The 11,115-nt window shown below is 49.8% G+C and overlaps 1 protein-coding gene across 2 annotated transcripts in view; it reads right to left on the minus strand.

The window, feature by feature from the left end:
• The window catches only part of B4GALT4 (beta-1,4-galactosyltransferase 4), a 163,870-nt gene extending 153,496 nt beyond the window's left edge, over window positions 1-10,374 (minus strand). The window contains exon 1 of one of the 2 annotated variants that reach the window (XM_077293731.1): window positions 10,268-10,374. The gene's annotated coding sequence lies outside the window, so the exon portion shown is untranslated. The remainder of the gene's footprint in view (window positions 1-10,267) is intronic. The other variant, XM_077293729.1, reaches the window with a different exon arrangement.
• Window positions 10,375-11,115: the final 741 nt, after the last annotated feature.

The raw sequence follows: 11,115 nt of genomic DNA on the forward strand, positions 1-11,115 counted from the left end.
CGGGGATCAGTGCCGGCCGTACAGTACAGATATAGGAGAAGAATCTATAATCCGGGGATCAGTGCCGGCCGTACAGTACAGATATAGGAGAAGTGTCTATAATCCGGGGATCAGTGCCGGCCGTACAGTACAGATATAGGAGAAGTGTTTATAATCCGGGGATCAGTGCCGGCCGTACAGTACAGATATAGGAGAAGTGTCTATAATCCGGGGATCAGTGCCGGCCGTACAGTACAGATATAGGAGAAGTGTCTATAATCCGGGGATCAGTGCCGGCCGTACACTACAGATATAGGAGAAGTGTCTATAATCCGGGGATCAGTGCCGGCCGTACAGTACAGATATAGGAGAAGTGTCTATAATCCGGGGATCAGTGCCGGCCGTACAGTACAGATATAGGAGAAGTGTCTATAATCCGGGGATCAGTGCCGGCCGTACAGTACAGATATAGGAGAAGTGTCTATAATCCGGGGATCAGTGCCGGCCGTACAGTACAGATATAGGAGAAGTATCTATAATCCGGGGATCAGTGCCGGCCGTACAGTACAGATATAGGAGAAGTGTCTATAATCCGGGGATCAGTGCCGGCCGTACAGTACAGATATAGGAGAAGTGTCTATAATCCGGGGATCAGTGCCGACCGTACAGTACAGATATAGGAGAAGTGTCTATAATCCGGGGATCAGTGCCGGCCGTACAGTACAGATATAGGAGAAGTGTCTATAATCCGGGGATCAGTGCCGGCCGTACAGTACAGATATAGGAGAAGTGTCTATAATCCGGGGATCAGTGCCGGCCGTACAGTACAGATATAGGAGAAGTGTCTATAATCCGGGGATCAGTGCCGGCCGTACAGTACAGATATAGGAGAAGTATCTATAATCCGGGGATCAGTGCCGGCCGTACAGTACAGATATAGGAGAAGTGTCTATAATCCGGGGATCAGTGCCGGCCGTACAGTACAGATATAGGAGAAGTATCTATAATCCGGGGATCAGTGCCGGCCGCACAGTACAGATATAGGAGAAGTGTCTATAATCCGGGGATCAGTGCCGGCCGTACAGTACAGATATAGGAGAAGTGTCTATAATCCGGGGATCAGTGCCGGCCGTACAGTACAGATATAGGAGAAGTGTCTATAATCCGGGGATCAGTGCCGGCCGTACAGTACAGATATAGGAGAAGTGTCTATAATCCGGGGATCAGTGCCGGCCGTACAGTACAGATATAGGAGAAGTGTCTATAATCCGGGGATCAGTGCCGGCCGTACAGTACAGATATAGGAGAAGTGTCTATAATCCGGGGATCAGTGCCGGCCGTACAGTACAGATATAGGAGAAGTGTCTATAATCCGGGGATCAGTGCCGGCCGTACAGTACAGATATAGGAGAAGTGTCTATAATCCGGGGATCAGTGCCGGCCGTACAGTACAGATATAGGAGAAGTGTCTATAATCCGGGGATCAGTGCCGGCCGTACAGTACAGATATAGGAGAAGTGTCTATAATCCGGGGATCAGTGCCGGCCGTACAGTACAGATATAGGAGAAGAGTCTATAATCCGGGGATCAGTGCCGGCCGCACAGTACAGATATAGGAGAAGTGTCTATAATCCGGGGATCAGTGCCGGCCGTACAGTACAGATATAGGAGAAGTGTCTATAATCCGGGGATCAGTGCCGGCCGTACAGTACAGATATAGGAGAAGTATCTATAATCCGGGGATCAGTGCCGGCCGTACAGTACAGATATAGGAGAAGTGTCTATAATCCGGGGATCAGTGCCGGCCGTACAGTACAGATATAGGAGAAGTGTCTATAATCCGGGGATCAGTGCCGGCCGCACAGTACAGATATAGGAGAAGTGTCTATAATCCGGGGATCAGTGCCGGCCGTACAGTACAGATATAGGAGAAGTATCTATAATCCGGGGATCAGTGCCGGCCGTACAGTACAGATATAGGAGAAGTGTCTATAATCCGGGGATCAGTGCCGGCCGCACAGTACAGATATAGGAGAAGTATCTATAATCCGGGGATCAGTGCCGGCCGTACAGTACAGATATAGGAGAAGTGTCTATAATCCGGGGGTCAGTGCCGGCCGTACAGTACAGATATAGGAGAAGTGTTTATAATCCGGGGATCAGTGCCGGCCGTACAGTACAGATATAGGAGAAGTGTCTATAATCCGGGGATCAGTGCCGGCCGTACAGTACAGATATAGGAGAAGTGTCTATAATCCGGGGATCAGTGCCGGCCGTACACTACAGATATAGGAGAAGTGTCTATAATCCGGGGTTCAGTGCCGGCCGTACAGTACAGATATAGGAGAAGTATCTATAATCCGGGGATCAGTGCCGGCCGTACAGTACAGATATAGGAGAAGTGTCTATAATCCGGGGATCAGTGCCGGCCGTACAGTACAGATATAGGAGAAGTATCTATAATCCGGGGATCAGTGCCGGCCGTACAGTACAGATATAGGAGAAGTGTCTATAATCCGGGATCAGTGCCGGCCGTACAGTACAGATATAGGAGAAGTGTCTATAATCCGGGGATCAGTGCCGGCCGTACAGTACAGATATAGGAGAAGTATCTATAATCCGGGGATCAGTGTCGGCCGTACAGTACAGATATAGGAGAAGTATCTATAATCCGGGGATCAGTGCCGGCCGTACAGTACACATATAGGAGAAGTATCTATAATCCGGGGATCAGTGTCGGCCGTACAGTACAGATATAGGAGAAGTATCTATAATCCGGGGATCAGTGCCGGCCGTACAGTACAGATATAGGAGAAGTGTCTATAATCCGGGGATCAGTGCCGGCCGTACAGTACAGATATAGGAGAAGTGTCTATAATCCGGGGATCAGTGCCGGCCGTACAGTACAGATATAGGAGAAGAGTCTATAATCCGGGGATCAGTGCCGGCCGTACAGTACAGATATAGGAGAAGTGTCTATAATCCGGGGATCAGTGCCGGCCGCACAGTACAGATATAGGAGAAGTGTCTATAATCCGGGGATCAGTGCCGGCCGTACAGTACAGATATAGGAGAAGTGTCTATAATCCGGGGATCAGTGCCGGCCGTACAGTACAGATATAGGAGAAGTACCTATAATCCGGGGATCAGTGCCGGCCGTACAGTACAGATATAGGAGAAGAGTCTATAATCCGGGGATCAGTGCCGGCCGTACGGTACAGATATAGGAGAAGTGTCTATAATCCGGGGATCAGTGCCGGCCGTACGGTACAGATATAGGAGAAGTGTCTATAATCCGGGGATCAGTACCGGCCGTACAGTACAGATATAGGAGAAGTGTCTATAATCCGGAGATCAGTGTCGGCCGTACAGTACAGATATAGGAGAAGTATCTATAATCCGGGGATCAGTGCCGGCCGTACAGTACAGATATAGGAGAAGTGTCTATAATCCGGGGATCAGTGCCGGCCGTACAGTACAGATATAGGAGAAGTGTCTATAATCCGGGGATCAGTGCCGGCCGTACAGTACAGATATAGGAGAAGTATCTATAATCCGGAGATCAGTGCCGGCCGTACAGTACAGATATAGGAGAAGTATCTATAATCCGGGGATCAGTGCCGGCCGTACAGTACAGATATAGGAGAAGTATCTATAATCCGGGGATCAGTGCCGGCCGTACAGTACAGATATAGGAGAAGTGTCTATAATCCGGGGATCAGTGCCGTCCGTACAGTACAGATATAGGAGAAGTGTCTATAATCCGGGGATCAGTGCCGGCCGTACGGTACAGATATAGGAGAAGTATCTATAATCCGGGGATCAGTGCCGGCCGTACGGTACAGATATAGGAGAAGTATCTATAATCCGGGGATCAGTGCCGGCCGTACAGTACAGATATAGGAGAAGTATCTATAATCCGGGGATCAGTGCCGGCCGTACAGTACAGATATAGGAGAAGTATCTATAATCCGGGGATCAGTGCCGGCCGTACAGTACAGATATAGGAGAAGTGTCTATAATCCGGGGATCAGTGCCGGCCGTACAGTACAGATATAGGAGAAGTGCCTATAATCCGGGGATCAGTGCCGGCCGCACAGTACAGATATAGGAGAAGTGTCTATAATCCGGGGATCAGTGCCGGCCGCACAGTACAGATATAGGAGAAGTGTCTATAATCCGGGGATCAGTGCCGGCCGTACAGTACAGATATAGGAGAAGTGTCTATAATCCGGGGATCAGTGCCGGCCGTACAGTACAGATATAGGAGAAGTGTCTATAATCCGGGGATCAGTGCCGGCCGTACAGTACAGATATAGGAGAAGTGTCTATAATCCGGGGATCAGTGCCGGCCGTACAGTACAGATATAGGAGAAGTATCTATAATCCGGGGATCAGTGCCGGCCGTACAGTACAGATATAGGAGAAGTGTCTATAATCCGGGGATCAGTGCCGGCCGTACAGTACAGATATAGGAGAAGTGTCTATAATCCGGGGATCAGTGCCGGCCGTACAGTACAGATATAGGAGAAGTATCTATAATCCGGGGATCAGTGCCGGCCGTACAGTACAGATATAGGAGAAGTATCTATAATCCGGGGATCAGTGCCGGCCGTACAGTACAGATATAGGAGAAGTGTCTATAATCCGGGGATCAGTGCCGGCCGTACAGTACAGATATAGGAGAAGTGTCTATAATCCGGGGATCAGTGCCGGCCGTACAGTACAGATATAGGAGAAGTGTCTATAATCCGGGGATCAGTGCCGGCCGTACAGTACAGATATAGGAGAAGTGTCTATAATCCGGGGATCAGTGCCGGCCGTACAGTACAGATATAGGAGAAGTGTCTATAATCCGGGGATCAGTGCCGGCCGTACAGTACAGATATAGGAGAAGTGTCTATAATCCGGGGATCAGTGCCGGCCGTACAGTACAGATATAGGAGAAGTGTCTATAATCCGGGGATCAGTGCCGGCCGTACAGTACAGATATAGGAGAAGAGTCTATAATCCGGGGATCAGTGCCGGCCATACAGTACAGATATAGGAGAGGTGTCTATAATCCGGGGATCAGTGCCGGCCGTACAGTACAGATATAGGAGAAGTATCTATAATCCGGGGATCAGTGCCGGCCGTACAGTACAGATATAGGAGAAGTATCTATAATCCGGGGATCAGTGCCGGCCGTACAGTACAGATATAGGAGAAGTGTCTATAATCCGGGGATCAGTGCCGGCCGTACAGTACAGATATAGGAGAAGTATCTATAATCCGGGGATCAGTGCCGGCCGTACAGTACAGATATAGGAGAAGTGTCTATAATCCGGGGATCAGTGCCGGCCGTACAGTACAGATATAGGAGAAGTGTCTATAATCCGGGGATCAGTGCCGGCCGTACAGTACAGATATAGGAGAAGTATCTATAATCCGGGGATCAGTGCCGGCCGTACAGTACAGATATAGGAGAAGTGTCTATAATCCGGGGATCAGTGCCGGCCGTACAGTACAGATATAGGAGAAGTGTCTATAATCCGGGGATCAGTGCCGGCCGTACAGTACAGATATAGGAGAAGTGTCTATAATCCGGAGATCAGTGCCGGCCGTACAGTACAGATATAGGAGAAGTGTCTATAATCCGGGGATCAGTGCCGGCCGTACAGTACAGATATAGGAGAAGTGTCTATAATCCGGGGATCAGTGCCGGCCGTACAGTACAGATATAGGAGAAGTGTCTATAATCCGGGGATCAGTGCCGGCCGTACAGTACAGATATAGGAGAAGTGTCTATAATCCGGAGATCAGTGCCGGCCGTACAGTACAGATATAGGAGAAGTGTCTATAATCCGGGGATCAGTGCCGGCCGTACAGTACAGATATAGGAGAAGTGACTATAATCCGGGGATCAGTGCCGGCCGTACAGTACAGATATAGGAGAAGTATCTATAATCCGGGGATCAGTGCCGGCCGTACAGTACAGATATAGGAGAAGTGTCTATAATCCGGGGATCAGTGCCGGCCGTACAGTACAGATATAGGAGAAGTATCTATAATCCGGAGATCAGTGCCGGCCGTACAGTACAGATATAGGAGAAGTGTCTATAATCCGGGGATCAGTGCCGGCCGTACAGTACAGATATAGGAGAAGTGTCTATAATCCAGGGATCAGTGCCGGCCGTACAGTACAGATATAGGAGAAGTGTCTATAATCCGGGGATCAGTGCCGGCCGTACAGTACAGATATAGGAGAAGTGTGTATAATCCGGGATCAGTGCCGGCCGTACAGTACAGATATAGGAGAAGTGTCTATAATCCGGGGATCAGTGCCGGCCGTACAGTACAGATATAGGAGAGGTGTCTATAATCCGGGGATCAGTGCCGGCCGTACAGTACAGATATAGGAGAAGTGTCTATAATCCGGAGATCAGTGCCGGCCGTACAGTACAGATATAGGAGAAGTGTCTATAATCCGGGGATCAGTGCCGGCCGCACAGTACAGATATAGGAGAAGTGTCTATAATCCGGGGATCAGTGCCGGCCGTACAGTACAGATATAGGAGAAGTATCTATAATCCGGGGATCAGTGCCGGCCGTACAGTACAGATATAGGAGAAGTGTCTATAATCCGGGGATCAGTGCCGGCCGTACAGTACAGATATAGGAGAGGTGTCTATAATCCGGGGATCAGTGCCGGCCGTACAGTACAGATATAGGAGAAGTGTCTATAATCCGGGGATCAGTGCCGGCCGTACAGTACAGATATAGGAGAAGTGTCTATAATCCGGGGATCAGTGCCGGCCGTACAGTACAGATATAGGAGAAGTGTCTATAATCCGGGGATCAGTGCCGGCCGTACAGTACAGATATAGGAGAGGTGTCTATAATCCGGGGATCAGTGCCGGCCGTACAGTACAGATATAGGAGAAGTGTCTATAATCCGGGGATCAGTGCCGGCCGTACAGTACAGATATAGGAGAAGTATCTATAATCCGGGGATCAGTGCCGGCCGTACAGTACAGATATAGGAGAAGTGTCTATAATCCGGGGATCAGTGCCGGCCGTACAGTACAGATATAGGAGAGGTGTCTATAATCCGGGGATCAGTGCCGGCCGTACAGTACAGATATAGGAGAAGTGTCTATAATCCGGGGATCAGTGCCGGCCGTACAGTACAGATATAGGAGAAGTGTCTATAATCCGGGGATCAGTGCCGGCCGTACAGTACAGATATAGGAGAAGTGTCTATAATCCGGAGATCAGTGCCGGCCGTACAGTACAGATATAGGAGAAGTGTCTATAATCCGGGGATCAGTGCCGGCCGTACAGTACAGATATAGGAGAAGTATCTATAATCCGGGGAACAGTGCCGGCCGTACAGTACAGATATAGGAGAAGTGTCTATAATCCGGGGATCAGTGCCGGCCATACAGTACAGATATAGGAGAAGTATCTATAATCCGGGGATCAGTGCCGGCCGTACAGTACAGATATAGGAGAAGTGTCTATAATCCGGGGATCAGTGCCGGCCGTACAGTACAGATATAGGAGAAGTGTCTATAATCCGGGGATCAGTGCCGGCCGTACAGTACAGATATAGGAGAAGTGTCTATAATCCGGGGATCAGTGCCGGCCGTACAGTACAGATATAGGAGAAGTGTCTATAATCCGGGGATCAGTGCCGGCCGCACAGTACAGATATAGGAGAAGTGTCTATAATCCGGGGATCAGTGCCGGCCGTACAGTACAGATATAGGAGAAGTATCTATAATCCGGGGATCAGTGCCGGCCGCACAGTACAGATATAGGAGAAGTGTCTATAATCCGGGGATCAGTGCCGGCCGTACAGTACAGATATAGGAGAAGTATCTATAATCCGGGGATCAGTGCCGGCCGCACAGTACAGATATAGGAGAAGTGTCTATAATCCGGGGATCAGTGCCGGCCGTACAGTACAGATATAGGAGAAGTGTCTATAATCCGGGGATCAGTGCCGGCCGTACAGTACAGATATAGGAGAAGTGTCTATAATCCGGGGATCAGTGCCGGCCGTACAGTACAGATATAGGAGAAGTGTCTATAATCCGGGGATCAGTGCCGGCCGTACAGTACAGATATAGGAGAAGTATCTATAATCCGGGGATCAGTGCCGGCCGTACAGTACAGATATAGGAGAGGTGTCTATAATCCGGGGATCAGTGCCGGCCGTACAGTACAGATATAGGAGAAGTATCTATAATCCGGGGATCAGTGCCGGCCGTACAGTACAGATATAGGAGAAGTGTCTATAATCCGGGGATCAGTGCCGGCCGTACAGTACAGATATAGGAGAAGTATCTATAATCCGGGGATCAGTGCCGGCCGTACAGTACAGATATAGGAGAAGTGTCTATAATCCGGGGATCAGTGCCGGCCGTACAGTACAGATATAGGAGAAGTGTCTATAATCCGGGGATCAGTGCCGGCCGTACAGTACAGATATAGGAGAAATGTCTATAATCCGGGGATCAGTGCCGGCCGTACAGTACAGATATAGGAGAAGTATCTATAATCCGGGGATCAGTGCCGGCCGTACAGTACAGATATAGGAGAAGTGTCTATAATCCGGGGATCAGTGCCGGCCGTACAGTACAGATATAGGAGAAGTATCTATAATCCGGGGATCAGTGCCGGCCGTACAGTACAGATATAGGAGAAGTGTCTATAATCCGGGGATCAGTGCCGGCCGTACAGTACAGATATAGGAGAAGTGTCTATAATCCGGGGATCAGTGCCGGCCGTACAGTACAGATATAGGAGAAGTGTCTATAATCCGGGGATCAGTGCCGGCCGTACAGTACAGATATAGGAGAGGTGTCTATAATCCGGGGATCAGTGCCGGCCGTACAGTACAGATATAGGAGAAGTGTCTATAATCCGGGGATCAGTGCCGGCCGTACACTACAGATATAGGAGAGGTATCTATAATCCGGGGATCAGTGCCGGCCGTACAGTACAGATATAGGAGAAGTATCTATAATCCGGGGATCAGTGCCGGCCGTACAGTACAGATATAGGAGAAGTGTCTATAATCCGGGGATCAGTGCCGGCCGTACAGTACAGATATAGGAGAAGTGTCTATAATCCGGGGATCAGTGCCGGCCGTACAGTACAGATATAGGAGAAGTGTCTATAATCCGGGGATCAGTGCCGGCCGTACAGTACAGATATAGGAGAGGTGTCTATAATCCGGGGATCAGTGCCGGCCGTACAGTACAGATATAGGAGAAGTGTCTATAATCCGGGGATCAGTGCCGGCCGTACACTACAGATATAGGAGAGGTATCTATAATCCGGGGATCAGTGCCGGCCGTACAGTACAGATATAGGAGAAGTATCTATAATCCGGGGATCAGTGCCGGCCGTACAGTACAGATATAGGAGAAGAGTCTATAATCCGGGGATCAGTGCCGGCCGTACAGTACAGATATAGGAGAAGTATCTATAATCCGGGGATCAGTGCCGGCCGTACAGTACAGATATAGGAGAAGTGTGTATAATCCGGGGATCAGTGCCGGCCGTACAGTACAGATATAGGAGAAGTGTCTATAATCCGGGGATCAGTGCCGGCCGTACAGTACAGATATAGGAGAAGTGTCTATAATCCGGGGATCAGTGCCGGCCGTACAGTACAGATATAGGAGAAGTGTCTATAATCCGGGGATCAGTGCCGGCCGTACAGTACAGATATAGGAGAAGTGTCTATAATCCGGGGATCAGTGCCGGCCGTACAGTACAGATATAGGAGAAGTATCTATAATCCGGGGATCAGTGCCGGCCGTACAGTACAGATATAGGAGAAGTATCTATAATCCGGGGATCAGTGCCGGCCGTACAGTACAGATATAGGAGAAGTGTCTATAATCCGGGGATCAGTGCCGGCCGTACAGTACAGATATAGGAGAAGTGTCTATAATCCGGGGATCAGTGCCGGCCGCACAGTACAGATATAGGAGAAGTGTCTATAATCCGGGGATCAGTGCCGGCCGTACAGTACAGATATAGGAGAAGTGTCTATAATCCGGGGATCAGTGCCGGCCGTACAGTACAGATATAGGAGAAGTATCTATAATCCGGGGATCAGTGCCGGCCGTACAGTACAGATATAGGAGAAGTATCTATAATCCGGGGATCAGTGCCGGCCGTACAGTACAGATATAGGAGAAGTGTCTATGATTAGACACCAGCAGTGTGCAGGTACACACATGGCCCGCAGGGGGCGCGCTGCAGTGCGGGTGCGGTCTTGGGTTCTCACCTGTCTCCCCTGGAAACTCAGGACGTCTCCATCACTCCTGTTCCGTTATGCACCATAGAGTCTGGAGGAATCGAGGACAGATCGCCCAGCTGTATCCGGCAGATGGCCGGAAGTAGGAAGCGCTGCCGCCGCCATGTTGGTTCCGGGCATAGTAACGCTGACCCCGTGATTTCGGGATGTTACGCTCAGTGTGGAGCTGGAGTGACCCCGCGGGTTTACTTCGCTGTGTGTGTATTTGTTATCCTCTCCTGTCCTGAGCGGCTCCTGCGCTGCTTCCTCTGCTGTACACGGGTTTGCTTTGCAATAGTTGAGAAGCTCACAAAGTGCAAATCCCTCCGCAAGTTTCCCCCCTATTAATATGCATTGATTTAGCCCTTCCTACAGACCCCCTAAATAGTTAAAAGCCTCTCAGACCCCCAACAACTAGAAACTCCGGACCCTGTAAAAGTAGTAACATTCCCGAGGTCAAGGCAGCTCCAGAAATCAATATTGACCCAGGACCCCCCCTAAACTAATGCAGACCCCCTATACTGATACAGACCCTAATGTAGACCCCTATAGATACATTTCCCAGAAAATACTTCCTGTACAGATACAGATCCCAGACCAGACTCGTCTACAGATACAGACCCCAGAGCACATGCCCTATACAGATACAGACCCCCAGAGCACATGCCCTACAGAGATGCAGACCCCCCATACAGAGACAGACCCCAGAACACTCCCTGTACAGATACAGACCCAGAGCACACTGCCTATACAGATACAGACCCCAGAGAACACTGCCTATACAGATACAGACCCCAGAGCACATTGCCTATACAGATACAGACCCCAGAGAACACTGC

Source organism: Ranitomeya variabilis, chromosome 3 (assembly GCF_051348905.1).
Source record: "Ranitomeya variabilis isolate aRanVar5 chromosome 3, aRanVar5.hap1, whole genome shotgun sequence".
Taxonomy (NCBI): domain Eukaryota; kingdom Metazoa; phylum Chordata; class Amphibia; order Anura; family Dendrobatidae; genus Ranitomeya; species Ranitomeya variabilis.